At 52.3% G+C, this 15,347-nt stretch overlaps 1 non-coding gene and 2 pseudogenes across 1 annotated transcript; 2 read left to right on the forward strand and 1 right to left on the reverse strand.

Annotated features, from left to right (window-relative positions):
* Nucleotides 1-1,873: 1,873 nt before the first annotated feature.
* Nucleotides 1,874-2,653, reverse strand: LOC129047769 (uncharacterized; annotated as a pseudogene).
* LOC129048037 (bile salt-activated lipase-like) lies at nt 2,413-8,138 on the forward strand (annotated as a pseudogene).
* Nucleotides 8,139-13,830: 5,692 nt separating this feature from the next.
* On the forward strand, nt 13,831-13,931 carry LOC112135053 (small nucleolar RNA U13). The gene has a single exon (XR_002916367.1). It is a non-coding gene; the product is annotated as a small nucleolar RNA U13 (small nucleolar RNA).
* Nucleotides 13,932-15,347: the final 1,416 nt, after the last annotated feature.

Consider the following 15,347-nt stretch of genomic DNA (forward strand, 5'->3'; position numbering starts at 1 on the left):
GAAAAAGGTGCAAATAAACACTAGCATATACCCATAGCTTCCGGCACGGGGCATTTCGGTAAAGTCAATAAGCAAGTTTTCACAAGGCATGGCTCCTTCTCCTGTTCAGTTTCCCAGAGGAGGGGTTCCTTTTCTCCTCTTTTTGTAACTTCATGTAACAGCTTAGCCTTCAGTGAGAAATCTGGAATCCAGATACGGCAGAATCCTGCTGCCTTCACTTCTAATGTGACCATAGCCTCCTGGAGGCCCAGTGAGAAGGAGCCCGGTCTGTCCCAGTCCTCACGTCCTTCAGCTCCTGCCAGCCCAATCAGATTAGTATCTGGTTCCTCCAAGGTACAGCAGCCCTTGGCTGATGGCCTCTTTGTCTTGCGGCCTTGGCCATTTCCCTCATTGCCTTCTGGAATGCTCTAAAACCCCCCTGGGCTCCTTCCAGTGGCCTTTTTTTTTTTTTTTTTTTTTTTTGCATCTCTCACATTGATCCCTCTCTAGCCTTGGTCAGCTCTCAAATCCTTGTCTAACTTGAACTCTTCCACATCCACATCTGCATCCACATCCTCTCACATCGCTAATTTCTCTTTCTATAAGGGCTGCTGCCAACAGATCCGCCTTTTTCTTAAGCCTTTGATCTGCTTCCTTTTTCCTTCCTTAGTTCTCCTGCTCCTACAGTCGGCTGGCAGGGCTGGGCAAGGACAAACCTGAATATAAAATTCAGCGTGTCTGCTGCCCACCAGTCCTTTACGCTTGGAGAAGAGAGAGATGTTTCTCTTTTTCTTCTCTTCTGACTATTAAACCTCTGCTCCTAAAGTCCTTGTGTTTGTCCCTGTCCTAAATTTTCCTGGTGCATGACGACAAAACCCCCGGGTATGTAGACCAGACAATGTAGCCGCTTCAAGGGATTTGAGTGAGGAAGGAATGAATCAATGGAGCCCAGGGGGGTTTTAGAGCATTCAAACTATTCAGGATGATACTGTGGGGACCAAGGGAGAGCTTTCCCCTTCTCCCTCTGAAGGACCACTGAAAAATCACTGACAGATTGTCTCATAGGAGAAAGGGCATACATATTTTGTTTAACGCGTATACACGGGAGCCTTTGAAATGAAGACCCAACTTCCCAACAGAGCACAGAGCTTAGATACCATCTTGAGGTTCCACAAAGAATGTGGGCTCAGAGCATGGCCAAAACTAGGTTAGGGGCTGGGCGCAGTGGCTCGCGCCTGTCATCCCAGCACTTTGGGAGGCTGAGGCAGGCAGATCACTTGAGCTCAGGAGTTCGAGACCAGCCTGGCCAACATGGCAAAACTCCATCTCTACTAAAAATACAAAAATTAGCTGGGTGTGATGGCACACACCTGTAATCCCAGCTACTTGAGAGGCTAAAGCAGGAGGATCCCTTGAGCCCAGGAGTTCAAGACTGCAGTGAGCTGTTATTGTGCCACTGCACTCTAGCCTGGGTGACAGCGAGACCCTGTCTCAAAACAAAACAAAAACGCCAAATCTGTGGACTCCAGGTGACTATGACATGTCAATGTGGTTTCATAAAGTGTAACAGCTGTACCTCCTGGTGGGGAATGTTGATAATGGGGGAGACTGGGATGGGGCGAAGACATATGGGAAATCTCTGTAACCTTCTTCTAATTTTGCTGTGAATCTAAATTTGCTCTAAAAATGTATATATATAAAAAGTGGGGCCTTCCTTTCCCTCTCTCCTGCCCCAGCCCTCTCCCCCACCTCCTTCCTCTCCCTGCAGCCTCCCCTCTGCCCTCCCGTTTCCTCCTTAGCCACTGTAAATAACCCTGCAGTGAATATCCTCCAGCACGAAGGGCCTGTCTCCCAGTTCAGAATTACCTCCTTTATTTAGAGCAGGTTCTCAGAACTAAAGTAGCCAGGCAAAGGCCTGAGGCAAATGCGTTTGCTCTAGGGCGCCCCAGCCGCCTGCAGGCCCCTTATTTCCTGTGGCCAAGCTCCTCCCACGCCCCAGTCCTTTCCCCAGCCTCCCTCCTTTCCCCATCCTCCCTCCTTTCCCCATCCTCCCTCCTTTCCCCATCCTCCCTCCTTTCCCCATCCTCCCTCCTTTCCCCATCCTCCCTCCTTTCCCCATCCTCCCTCCTCTCCCCAGCCTCCCTCCTTTCCCCAGCCTCCCTCGCCCACTAGGCCTGAATTGCTGGGCACTGGCTGTGGTCGACAGACAGAGGGACAGACGTGGCTCTGCAGGTCCACTTGGTCCCTGGCACCGGCCGCAAGGGTGGCAGAACAGGGGTGTGGTTGGTGTGGGAAGCACAGGCTCCAAGTCTCCTGGGGGGCTGTTGGGTGGGAAGGCTCTGGCTGCCCTCGCCCTGTCCCCATCACTGCAGAGGGCTGGGCGGTGGCTGGAGCTGCCACTGAGTGTCTCGGTGAAGCTGACCTCACACTGGCTGAGCTTACAGGCCCCATCTAAAGACTTTGTTCATGGTGTTCTTTCACGTCTCAGAGCCTTTCCTGGCTGCAGGAGTAATACCTGTTCACAGAAAATACGAGTGGCCTCCTCTTCCTCCACAACCTCACACGACCTTCTCCCTTCCCTCCCGCTGGCCTCTTTCCCTCCCCTTCTGTCACTCTGCCTGGGCGTGCCCCAGGGCCTTGGCTGGGCCCTTTCTTTCCTCAGGGAAACCCACATGGTTGGGCTAGATGCCTCCCCATCCCCCACCCACACCATGTCCCCCTGAGCCTCTAGTCCTCCCTCTCAGGACACATCAGGCTGGATGGTGACATCTCCCCACCCTTGAATGAGACTGCTTTGTGCTGCTCTGGGACCTGCACCCAGCTTGGACTGCTCGCTCCATGGCCCCAGGAAAAGCTCATACAGGTAAGGTCAGCCACTTGAGTGGGGGCCCACAGCATGTCACCCTCTCTGTCCCAGAAGTCACGTGCTCGGTCCCCTCTGAAGCCGCTCTGGGGACCTAGGGGACAAGCAGGGCATGGAGACATGGAGACAAAGTATGCCCTTTTCTCTGACAGTGACACCAAGCCCTGTGAACAAACCAGAAGGCAGGGCACTGTGCACCCTGCCCGGCCCCACCATCCCCCTTACCACCTGCCACCTTGCCACCTGCCTCTGCTCCCAGGTAAGTGGTAACCTGCACAGGTGCGCTGTGGGTTTTGGGAAAACTGGATCTCCCTGCACCTGAGGGGGTAGAGGGGAGGGGGTGCCTGAGAGCTCGTGAACAAGCATGTGACCTTGGATCCAGCTCCATAAATACCCGAGGCCCAGAGAGAGGGCTACCCAGAGGCTGACACACACCATGGGGCACCTGCAACTGGTTGTCTTGGGCCTCACCTGCTCCTGGGCAGTGGCGAGTGCCGCGAAGGTAAGAGCCCAGCAGAGGGGCAGGTCCTGCTGCTCTCCCGCTCAATCAGATCTGGAAACTTCGGGCCAGGCTGAGAAAGAGAGCCCAGCACAGCCCCGCAGCAGATCCCGGGCACTCACGCTCATTTCTATGGGGATAGGTGCCAGGTAGAACGCAGGATGCCCAATTCCATTTAAATTTCAGATAAACTGCCAAGAACTGCTGTGTAAGTATGTCCCATGCAATATTTGTAACAAATTTATATGGGCCGGGCGCAGTGGCTCACACCTGTAATCTCAGCACTTTGGGAGGCCCAGGTGGGTGGATCACTTGAGGTCAGGAGTTGGAGACCAGCCTGGCCAACATGGTGAAACCCCATCTCTACTAAAAATACAAATATTAATCGGGCATGGTGCTGGGTGCCTGTAATCCCAGCTACTCGGGAGGCTGAGGCAGGAGAACTGCTTGAAGCTGGGAGGTGGAGGTTGCGGTGAGCTGAGATCACGCCACTGCACTCCAGCCTGGGTGACAGGGCGAGACTCTGTCTCAAAAAATATAAAAGAAAAAGAAAAAAATGAAACATACTAAAAAACAATTCACTGTTTACCTGAAATTCAAATGTAATTGGGCCTCTCGAATTTGCGTTTGCTAAGCCTGGTGATCCCACCTACCACCCTCTCTGATGGCGACGTTGTTCCCATTTTACAGAAGGGGAAACGGGTCCAGGGGCAGGGAGTGTGGAGAGCAGGCAGACGGGTGGAGAGAGGCAGGCAGGCAGTTTGCCCAGCATCGCACAGCTGCTACCTCCTATTCCTGTGCAGAAGCCTGAAAGCCGGGCTACTCCACACCCGGGTCCGCGTCCCTCCAGAAAGAGAGCCGGCAGGCAGGAGCTCTCTCGAGGCATCCATAAATTCCGCCCTCTCTGCCTGTGAAGGAGAAGCCACAGAAACCCCAAGCCCCACAGGAAGCCGGTGTCGGTGCCCGGCCCAGTCCCTGCCCCCAGCAGGAGTCACACAGGGGACCCCAGATCCCAACCACACTGTCGTGCCGCCTGCTGTGTCTCAGGCCCTGGGGACTCCTCTCTCCACCTCTGCTGCCTGCTCTCCACACTCCCTGGCCCTGGGACCTGTAGGTTTGGGCAGTGGTCCTGGGCTCCTGACTCAAAGGAGAGGTCACCTTCTTCTTGGGCGAGCTCTTCTTGGGGTGCTGAGAGGCCTTCGGCAGGTCATCACGACCCCTCCCCATTTCCCCACCCTGAGGCCCTCAGGCTGAACAAGCCCAAACAAAGCAAGCCTCATGGCCCCGCTGGAAGCAAAGCCTGCTGTGCTGGGCCCAGTGACAGCCAGGCCCCGTCTGCCTCAGCAGCTACTAGGTCCTTTAGGGGCCCGTCCAGGGATCTGGAGTACAATGCAGACCTCGCACCATTTTTGGCTGATGGACTGGAACCCAGCCCTGAGAGAGGGAGTTCCTTCTCCATCAGTTCCCTCAGTGGCTTCTAAGTTTCCTCCTTCTTGATTCAGGCCCAGCAGAGAGAGAGAGGAGACGGAGGGGCTGCCGCTGAAGAGGACAGATCTGGCCCTAGACAGTGGCTCTCAGCCTGGGGACGTGTGGCAGGGCCTGGAGACATTTGTGATTGTCACGGCTGGGGAGGGGGTGCTCCTGGCACCTCGTGGGTTGAGGCCGAGGATGCTCTAAACATCCTACAGGGCACAGGATGCCCCCGATGGTGCAGAATCAACCCTGCCCCAAGTGTCCATAGATCAGAGAAGGGAGGACATAGCCAACTGCAGCCCCGAGAGGCAAGGGGTGACTCAGGGGAAACTGGAAGGTACAAGAACCTGCTAACCTGCTGGCTCTCCCACCCAGATTCCATAATACACTATCTGGGCTTCGTCCCTGTCATTGATGGAGACTTCATCCCCGATGACTCCATCAACCTGTACGCCAACGCCGCCGACATCGACTATATAGCAGGCACCAACAACATGGACGGCCACATCTTCGCCAGCATCGACATGCCTGCCATCAACAAGGGCAACAAGAAAGTCACCGAGTAAGCAGGGGGCACAGGACCCAGGGGCGACCCGTGCTGGAGGGCCGCTGGGAAAGCACTGGCGAGGGGGCCGGCCTGGAGGAGGAAGGCACTGGGTGGAGGATTGGGAGTAAGGGAGTTAGCACCAGTCGGGGTGGGTACGCACACACCCTCCTGTTGGCACAGGCTGAGTGTCAGTGCCTACTTGGTTCCCCCAGGGAGGACTTCTACAAGCTGGTCAGTGGGTTCACAATCACCAAGGGGCTCAGAGGTGCCAAGACTACCTTTGATGTCTACACTGAGTCCTGGGCCCAGGACCCATCCCAGGAAAACAAGAAGAAGACTGTGGTGGACTTTGAGACCGATGTCCTCTTCCTGGTGCCCACCGAGGTTGCCCTGGCTCAGCACAGAGCCAATGCCAAGTGAGGATCTGGGCAGTGGGTGGCTCCTGGGGGCCTTCCTGGGGTGCTGCACCTTCCAGCCAAGGCCTCGCTGTGGGTGGCTCTCAGGTGTCTGGGTTGTCTGGGAAAGTGGTGTTGAGTCCCCACCTGTGCCTGCCTGATCCACTTTGCTGAGGCCAGGCAAGACTTGAGGGCCTCTTTTTATCTCCCAGCCTACAGGGGGTTTACAAACCCTATGATCCTCTGCCCTGCTCAGCCCTGCACCCCATGGTCCTTCCCACTAGAGAGTTCTTGAGCTACCTTCCATTCCCCACGCTGTGTGCATTGAGAGAACACTGGACAATGATTTCTATCCACTGACTCTTATGGGCCTCAACTTTGCCCATAATTTCAGCCCACCACCACATTAAAAATCTTCATGTAATGATAGCCAATTATAATAAAAAATAAGGCCAGACACAGTGGCTCATGCCTGGAATCCCAGCACTTCAGGAGGTCAAGGTGGATGGATCACTTGAGGTCAGGAGTTTGAGACCAGTCTGGCCAACATGGCAAAACCCCATCTCTACTAAAAATACAAAAATTATCCAGGCATGGTGGTGCACGCCTGTGATCCCAGCTACTCAGGAGGCTGAGGCAGGAGAATCAGTTGAACCCGGGAGGTGGAGGCCGAAGTGAGCCGAGATTATGCCACTGCCCTCCAGCAGGGGCAACAGAGTGCGACTATGTCTCAAATAAAGAAGTAAATAAATAATAAAAATAAAAAATAAGTTAGGAATACGAAAAAGATAGGAAGATAAAAGTATACCTAGAAGTCTAGGATGAAAGCTTTCCAGCAACTAAGCAGTACATTTAGCTGTGAGCCTCCTTTCAGTCAAGACAAAAAGGGAAACTGTTGAGGGCCTATACCTTGTCCAATCTAATTGAAGAATGCACATTCACTTGGAGAGCAAAATGTTTCTTGATACCGAATTCTAGAAGGAAGGTGCCTCACAATGTTTTGTGGAGGTGAAGTATAAATTCAACTGAAATTGCGGAACCCATGAATCCATGAATTTGGTTCTCAGCTTTCCCTTCCCTGGGTGTAAGAAGCTCCATCTCTTCATGTGAATTTCCCAGACACTTCCCTGCCCACTGCCCGGGACCTCCCTCCAAGTCCGGTCTCTGGGCTGATCGGTCCCCAGTGAGCACCCTGCCTGCTTGGTTGTCTCTCCCCTCCAGGAGTGCCAAGACCTACACCTACCTGTTTTCCCATCCCTCTCGGATGCCCGTCTACCCCAAATGGCTGGAGGCAGACCATAGGGACGAGATCCAGTACATCTTTGGGGAGCCCTTTGCCACCCCCCCGGGCTACCAGCCCCAAGACAGGACAGTCTCTAAGGCCATGATCGCCTACTGGACCAACTTTGCCAAAACAGGGTAAAGCATGGGTTGAGTGCAGGGCGGAAGGCCACAGCCGAGAAAGGCCTCCCACAACAAGACCCTGTTCCCTCACTTGCCAGCGGAGGGACTTTGGGCGAGTCACTTAACCTCCCCCTGCATCGGAATCCATGTGTGTTTACGAGATAAGAGCTACTGGCAGAGCCCCAAGCCCGTGCACGTGCACAGCCAGTGCCCAGTATGCAGTGAGGGGCATGGTGCCCAGGGCCAGCTCAGAGGGCGGGGATGGCTCAGGCGTGCAGGTGCAGAGCAAGGCTTCAGCCCCTGGGGAGTCCCCAGCCCCTGCACAGCCTCTTCTCACTCTGCAGGGACCCCAACATGGGCCACTTGGCTGTGCCCACACACTGGGAACCCTACACTACAGAAAACGGCAGCTACCTGGAGATCACCAAGAAGATGAACAGCAGCTCCATGAAGCGGAGCCTGAGAACCAAATTCATGTGCTACTGGACCCTCACCTATCTAGTGCTGCCCACGGTGACCGACCAGGAGGCCACTTCCATGCCCCCCACAGGGGACTCCAAGGCCACTCCTGTCCCCCCCCACAGGCAACTCCGAGTCTGCCCCCATCCCTGCAATGGGTGACTCTCAGGATGCCCCTGTGCCCCTCACAAGTGACTCCGAGGCTGCCCCCGTGACCCCCTCAGGTGACTCTGAGGCCTCCCCCGTACCCCCTACGGGTGACTCTGAGGCCACCTCCGTGCCCACCTCGGGTGACTCTGAGGCTGCCCCCATCCCCCTATGGGTGACTCTGAGGCTGCCCCCATGCCCACCTCAGGTGACTCTGAGGCCGCCCCTGTGTCCCCCACAGATGACTCCAAGGAAGTTCAGATGCTTGCAGTCATTAGTTTCTAGCGTCCCATGAACCTTGGTCTCAAGTGGCCGAGAGAGTGTGACCCCAGGGGCTCCCCTCCCGTCTTGAGCTCTTCCTGAATAAAACCTCATTCCCCTGTCTGGCGTCTTTCTTTGCTCTCAAGGCTAAGCTGCAGGAAGGAGTGGACCTCAGTTACCCTTGCAGCACCAGGTGGGGGCCCAACCTGTGACCCCATCACCTGGCACAATCCCCAGTCTCTGGGGCATTGATGGTGCCATCCTCACTTTTGAGTGGAGGAGGTGGACCCGGGGAAGTTGATTGGCAGGCCCAGGAGTGGGAGTCAGGCACAGGTCACTCCAGAGCCTGCCCTTCCCTGAACGGAACCAGGCTGCTGGCTCCCAGGGGCTAGATTCTATCCCAAATGGTGGGAGGGGCTGGTGGCAGCTGCAGTCAGAGAGGGAGCTGGGGTCTGGCAGGCTGTGGCCGCCTCTGGACTAGGGGAGCCCAGCCACATCCATGTCCTCTGGGTTCAGGGAGTGAAGTCTGTGTTCTAACTGGGGTCTGGGGAACCCGCCTGGGAAAAGAAAGGGATTCTGCTCCTCCAGCCAGATGCAAGTAGAGGAAAGAATAACACATCACACCAGAAGGTTGGAAGCAGAGGATGGGGAGGGTGCTGGGCAGTGGGCGCTGGGTGGTGGGCCTCTGAGGGGTGCCCAATGGCTCTGGCAAAGTTGACGGGGCAGGGGGCAGAGGGCAGAAGGCAGAGTCAGGAGTACTCCTGCCTCTGCCGGGTCCAAGCCCAGGCACATCACCGAGCACTTGACCAGCCCGACCTCACCATGGCCTTGTGAGGTGGGTACGGTGCACACCCTCATTTTAGATGTTTATAGATATTTAGAGGAAAATGAGGCCCTGAGAGGGCATCACATGCCCAAGGTCACTCAGAGCAAGGATTTGAACCCAGGTCCCTGACTCCAAAGCCAGTGCTGGGACCAACGTTGGGGGTCTTCTTCCCCACTCCTCACCTACCTTCTAAACAGGCACTGTGGGGGAGGGTGGGGCTCAGATGAGAGAAAATTCTGGAATCCTGAGCAACTTTGCCTGGGGGGCTCCGCGGTGGAGGGCAGCAGCACCCAAGGACAAGCTAGCCACTCTCTCTGCCCCTCCAGCCTACAGGTGGGAGGATGAGGCTCAGGGCCGACAAGTCCTGTGGCCTCATGCAGCAGAGCTGAGACGGGACGAACCCTGTCCCCTGGAGAAGCAGGGGACATCCTGGTTGGCTGTGACCACTTTGGCCACCCTGGGCTTCCTGGGTTGGTTGAGGGGTCTCTGGTGTAAAAAGGGGACTCCCTGTCAGACTGAGTGAGATGGAGCTGCCCGGCAATGTAGGCCTCTCCCAGTGACTGTCCCTGTTCTCTAGGACAACGGAAGCCCGAGGATACAATGATGTGTCCCTTCCTTGGCCACACTGGTACCCACAGGGATTATTGTGTTTCTACCTGTGGAGTCAGCTCTCAGGCACCTCCAGCACTGTGGGAGAAACCCCTGGGACCCTAGTGCCTCTTCCCAACCCTTGGGACTTGCACCCATCTCTTGTTGAGAGAAAGCACAGTCATGCCTGTCATTCAGAAAATCACATCCCTGGATGGCCAAGCCACGTCAGAAGGGATGGGCTGTGGGGATCCAAGCGTGTTCTACCTCTGGGCTGCACCGGCCATCCCTCTGCTTTGGTTTGAATGCTTGTCCCCGCCAAAACTCATACTGAAATTTAATCCCCAATGTGGCAGTATTGAGAGGTGCTGCCTTTAAGAGGTGACTGGATCATGAGGGCCCTGTCCCCGTAGATGGATTCATCCATTCATGGATTCATGGGTTAGTGGGTTATCATGGGAGGGTAACTGGTGGCTTTGTAAGAGGAAGAGAGACTTGAGCTAGCATGTGAGCAGGCTCAGCGTCCTCACCACGTGATACCCAGTACCGCCTCGGGACACCAGAGTCCCCACCAGCAAGAAGGCCCTCACCGGATACAGCCTCTCTGAGGCAGGAGGAGAAGGAATTAGGGAAGCCAAGGGTTGGGGCATAAGCAAAGGAACAGCAGGTGCAGCCAGTTCACATAAGCCAGAGAACAGCAGGTGCAGCCCGTTCTAGGCAGGATTGGGGAGCACACAGGCCACATCCTCACTCCTGTGATAACCAGTCAGGAGCTTCCACTTCAACCTCTGATTGACCCTGGGCCAATCCTCCACTTCAGCCTCTGATTGGTCCCAGGCTAATCCTTCATAGGGTGTAACCAATTGGAGGCCTCTAAAGGGCATCTAGGGTGTTCTTTATAAAACCCCTGAGAAGCATTGCAATTGGGAGGCCCTTGAGCCGTTTGCTCGGGCCTGCTCCCACCCTGTGAGTTGTACGTTCGCTTCTTCAATCTGTGCCTCTGGTACGTTGTTTCTTGTTGCTTTGTCTTTTTTTTTTTTTGATGGAGTTTCACTCTCGTTGCCCAGGCTAGAGTGCAATGGCACAATCTGGGCTCACTCCAAACTCTGCCTCCTGGGTTCAAGCAATTCTGCCTCTGCCTCTCAAGTAGCTGGGATTACAGGTACCCGCCACCACGCCCAGCTAATTTTTTTGTATTTTTAGTAGAGACGGGGTTTCACCACGTTGGCAAGGCTGGTCTCAGGTACCTCGGCCTCCCAAAGTGCTGGGATTACAGGCGTGAGCCACTGCGACTGGCCTGTTTTGTCTGTCATTGCTTCATTCTTTTGTTACTTTGTGAGTTTTGTTCACTTCTTTGTTCAATACACCAAGAACCTGGACAACTCAGTCAGGACCTTCCATCCTGTAACACCTCAACCTCGGACTTCTCAGCCTTCATAACTGTGAGAAATTCCTTTTCTTTATAAATTACCCAGTTTTAGGTATTCTGTTATAAGCAACAGAAAATCTACTTTAAAAGCCTCCATGGCACAGGTGAGCCCTGCACCGTGTCTGGGTGATGCCTGAAGCTGTCGAGAGGGAGGAGACAGCTCAGAGTCACCTGCAATCCATCTGGCTCTTGCCATTACCGACTCCAGGTGATGAAGTTGAAAATACGGACAGGCTGGAGGCCATCTGGGGTCCTGCTGGCTCCCAATCCCAGGAAGCCTGGAAGAGCACTGGGGTGAGCTCGGGCCAGCGTGTGTTTACTGTCACAGGGGACATGTTTTAGCACTTCATTGTAAGGCTGTGGCCTTCTGTGCTTGTGGATCCTCAGTCTCAGTGGCCTTCCTCTTCCCCCCACCCCAACTCCTGTGTTGCATGTTTAACACACCCACCCCCAACCAGGACATAATGAAATCCTAGACTGTGGACAAAGAATACAGTCACCCCAGGGGGCTGCAAGCTCTAAAGGCTCAGGGCCCAGCTACCCCTTTAGGATGGGTCAGTAACAACACGACTGACTCTGTAAATTGGTGATCACCTGAGACTGGACCTCAGCCCCACACGGACCTGTGCTTCACCTTGGCCATCAGCGGAGAGTATGGAGGTCTTCTGCTGGCAGGAATCAGCACCCTTACCCTGGCAATCAGCACTCACTGGCCATTCATGAGGCTCCAGCAGGACGAGTGGCCACGGTGTGCAGGGCACAGGGGCTGGGGCTTTCCAAGGTGTTTGTGGATGACATCAATCACACAAGGAGTTGTAGGAATGCTGGTGTCCTGGTTCACAGGTAGACGCTAGAATACCACATCACTCTGGGAGGTCAGAAGCAGAGGATGCCAAGGGTGCTGGGTGACAGGTGCTGGGTGGTGGGCCCCTTGGGGGGGTGCCCAATGGCTCTGGCAGTGTTATTGGGGCAGAGTCGGGACCACCCCCACCTCTTCCGGGTCCAAGCCCAGGCACTGCACTGAGCACTTGATCAGCCTGACCTCACCATGGCCTTGTGACGTGGGCACTGTGAGCAGGAATCTTATGGAATGAGGCCCACTGTAGCCCTAACACAGCATCACAAGTCTTTCCCCAGAAAGAAAACTCACAGGCGATGGAAATCTATGCTTAGGAACAAGGATTCCCGTCTAAGAAAAAGGGTGGACCACAGGCCTCTAGAGGGGACTGAGGGGGCAAAGTCCTGCCCGTGCACTGGCTAACACTCTTCCTTTAGCTTTTCCCCCTCTTTCCATATTGTACATTTTATCTGTTTATAATTTTTCTTAGTGCTGACTAAATTCCAGAGTTAGACCTTGAAATCCACAAGTTCCTAGTTGGTGGTCAACGGAAACCTCAGCAAGACAAACAGAAAATGCTCCTCTTCCCCTAAAGCTGCAGAAAGGCAGCCACCAACCTGGGCTAGGAAATGGTCCTTACAGATACTATTTTTTTTTAATTGTGGTGAAACATATATAACAAAACAGATGCTAATTTAACTGTTTTTAAGAGTAGAATTGAGTGGCGTTAGTTTGATTCACTGTTGGGCAACCATCACCACTCTCTATTTCCATAATTTTTTCATCACCCCAAATAGAAGCTCTATATCCATTAGCTAACTCCTCATTTCCCCTCCCTCTAAACCCTGGTAACCTCTATCCTTTCTGTCTCCATGAATTTGCCTATTGGAGATATTTCTCATAAGTGGAATTGTAATGTTTTCAAAGTTCATCATGTTGTAGCATGTGTCAGCACACCATACCTTTTTTTTTTTTTTTTTTTTTTTATTTTATTTTAGAAGTGGAGTTTCCCTTTTGTTGCCCAGGCTGGAGTGTAGTGGCACAATCTCGGCTCACTGCAACCTCTGCCTCCCGGGTTTAAGCAATACTCCTGCCTCAGCCTCCCAAGTAGCTGGGATTACAGGTGCTCACCACCATACCCGGCTAATTTTGTATTTTTAGCAGAGATGGGGTTTTACCATGTTGGTCAGACTGGTCTTGAACTCCTGACCTCAAGTGATCCACCCACCTTGGCCTCCCAAAGTGCTGGGATTACAGGCATGAGCCATTGCACCTGGACTTTTTATGACTGAATAATATTCCATTGTATGTTGCTGGCATGCAATGGTGCATTCTCTTATAAAGCATTCTCTTCTCATCCTTTTTATTTCTGTAAAGTTGGTAGGAATGTTCCCACTTTCATTCCAAATTTTAGTAATTTGAGTCTGTCTCTTCTTTGTTGATCTAAAGTATTGTCAATTTTGTTTTTTAGAAATAACCAGTTTTTGGTTTTGCTGATTTTCTCTATCTTTCTGTTCTCTATTTTGTTTATCTCTGCTGTAATCTTTATTATTTCCTTCATTCTGCTAGCCTTGGGTTTAGTTCGCTCTTTTTCTAATTCCTTAATGTGTGCAGATAAATTGTTGATTTGAGATCTTTCTGCTTTTTTAATGTAGTCGTTTATAGCTATAAATTTTCCCCAAGCACTGCTTTTGATTTCACTGCATGCTGTAAGTTTTGGTATGTTGTGTTTTTGTTTTCATTGTCTCAAGGTGTCTTCTAATTTCCCTTGTGACTTCTTTTTAGACCCATTGGTTGTTTAAGAGTGTGTTAAGGCTGGGCGCGGTGGCTCACGCCTGTAATCCCAGCACTTTGGGAGGCCGAGGCAGGTGGATCATGAGGTCAGGAGTTCAAGACCAGGCTGGCCAACATGGTGAAACCCCATCTCTACTAAAAAAAATATAAAAATTAACCAGGCGTGGTGGTGCACACCTGTAATCCTAGCTACTCAGGAGACTGAGACAGGAGAATTGCTTGAACCTTGGAGGTGGAGGTTGCAGTGGGCTGAGATCGTGCCACTGCACCCCAGCCTGGGCAATGGAGCAAGACTCCGTCTGGAGTCGGGGAGGGGAAGAGTGTTAAGATCCTTTTGTAGTTGATGAACATGATGATTGGGTGTTCACGCACATGTGTGAGATGTGTCACCCTCAAACCCTGTTACGTCGGCACGTTACCCATCTGACGTGAAAAAGAAGAGAGTGCGTTAACTTCCACATATTCATGAGTGTTCCAGCTTTTCTGCTATGGATTTATAATTTTATCCTGTTGTAATTGGAATGATACTTTGTATAATTTCAAGTTTTAAAAATTTATTGCTGGGCGCGGTAGCTCATGCCTGTAATCCCAGCGCTTTGGGAAGCCGAGGCAGGGAGATCACCTGAGGTCAGGAGTTCGAGACCAACCTGCTTAACATGGTAAAACCCCATCTCTACTAAAAATACAAAAATTAGCCGGGTGTGGTGGCGGGTGCTGTAATCCCACCTACTCGGGAAGCTGAGGCAGGAGAAGCACTTGAACCTGGGAGGTGGAGGTTGCAGTGAACCAAGACTGCACCATTGCACTCCAGCCTGGGCAACAAGAGCAAAACTCCGTCTTAAAAAAAAAAAAATTAAGACTTACTTTATGGCCTAACATATGGTCTATCCTGGAAAATGTTCCATGTACACTTGACAAGAATGTGTAGTCTGTTGTTGCTGGTTTGTGTGTTGTGTATATGTCTGCTCAGTCTAATTGGTTTATAGAGTTGCTCAAATCCTCTTTCCTTATAGATCTTCTGTTTGGTTGTTCTTATCCATTATTGGAAATGAGGTATTGAAATCTCCAATTGTGTATTTCTCATTTAATTATGTCAATTTTTGCTTCATGTATTTTGGGTGTTTTAAGTGTGTGTATGTACACAATTGTTGTATCTTGATAAGTTGAAGCTTTTGTCAGTGTATACTGGCCTTGTCTTGTTACTGTTTTGACTTAAAATCTATTTTGTCTGATAATACTATAGCCATTGTTAAAATATACAATTTTCATGGAATAACTTTTTCCAACCTTTTACTTCCAACCTTTTTGTATCTTTGTATTCAAAATTTGTCTCAGCCGGGTGCAGTGGCTCACGCCTGTAATCCTAGCACTTTGGGAGGCCAAAGCGGGTGGGTCACTTGAGGTCAGGAGTTCAAAACCAGCCTGGCCAACATGGTAAAACCCTGTCTCTACCAAAAATACAAAAAAAATTAGCCAGGTGTGGTGGTAGACACCTGTAATCCCAGCTACTCAGGAGGCTGAGGCAGGACAATTGCTTGAACCTGGGAGGCGGAGGTTGCAGTGAGCTGAGATTGCATCACTGCACTCCAGCCTAAGCGACAGAGATTCCACCTCAAAATAAAATAAAATTTGTCTGTACAGGCTGGGCATAGTGGCTCACACCTGTAATCCTAGCACTTTGGAAGGCCAAGGCAGATGGGTCACCTGAGGTCAGGAGTTTGAGACCAGCCTGGCCAATGTGGCAAAACCCTGTCTCTACTAAAAATACAAAAATTAGCTGGGTGTGATAGCGGGTGCCTATAATCCCAGCTACTTGGGAGACTGAGGCAGGAGAATTGCTTGAAC

Source organism: Pongo abelii, chromosome 13 (assembly GCF_028885655.2).
Source record: "Pongo abelii isolate AG06213 chromosome 13, NHGRI_mPonAbe1-v2.0_pri, whole genome shotgun sequence".
Taxonomy (NCBI): Eukaryota; Metazoa; Chordata; class Mammalia; order Primates; family Hominidae; genus Pongo; species Pongo abelii.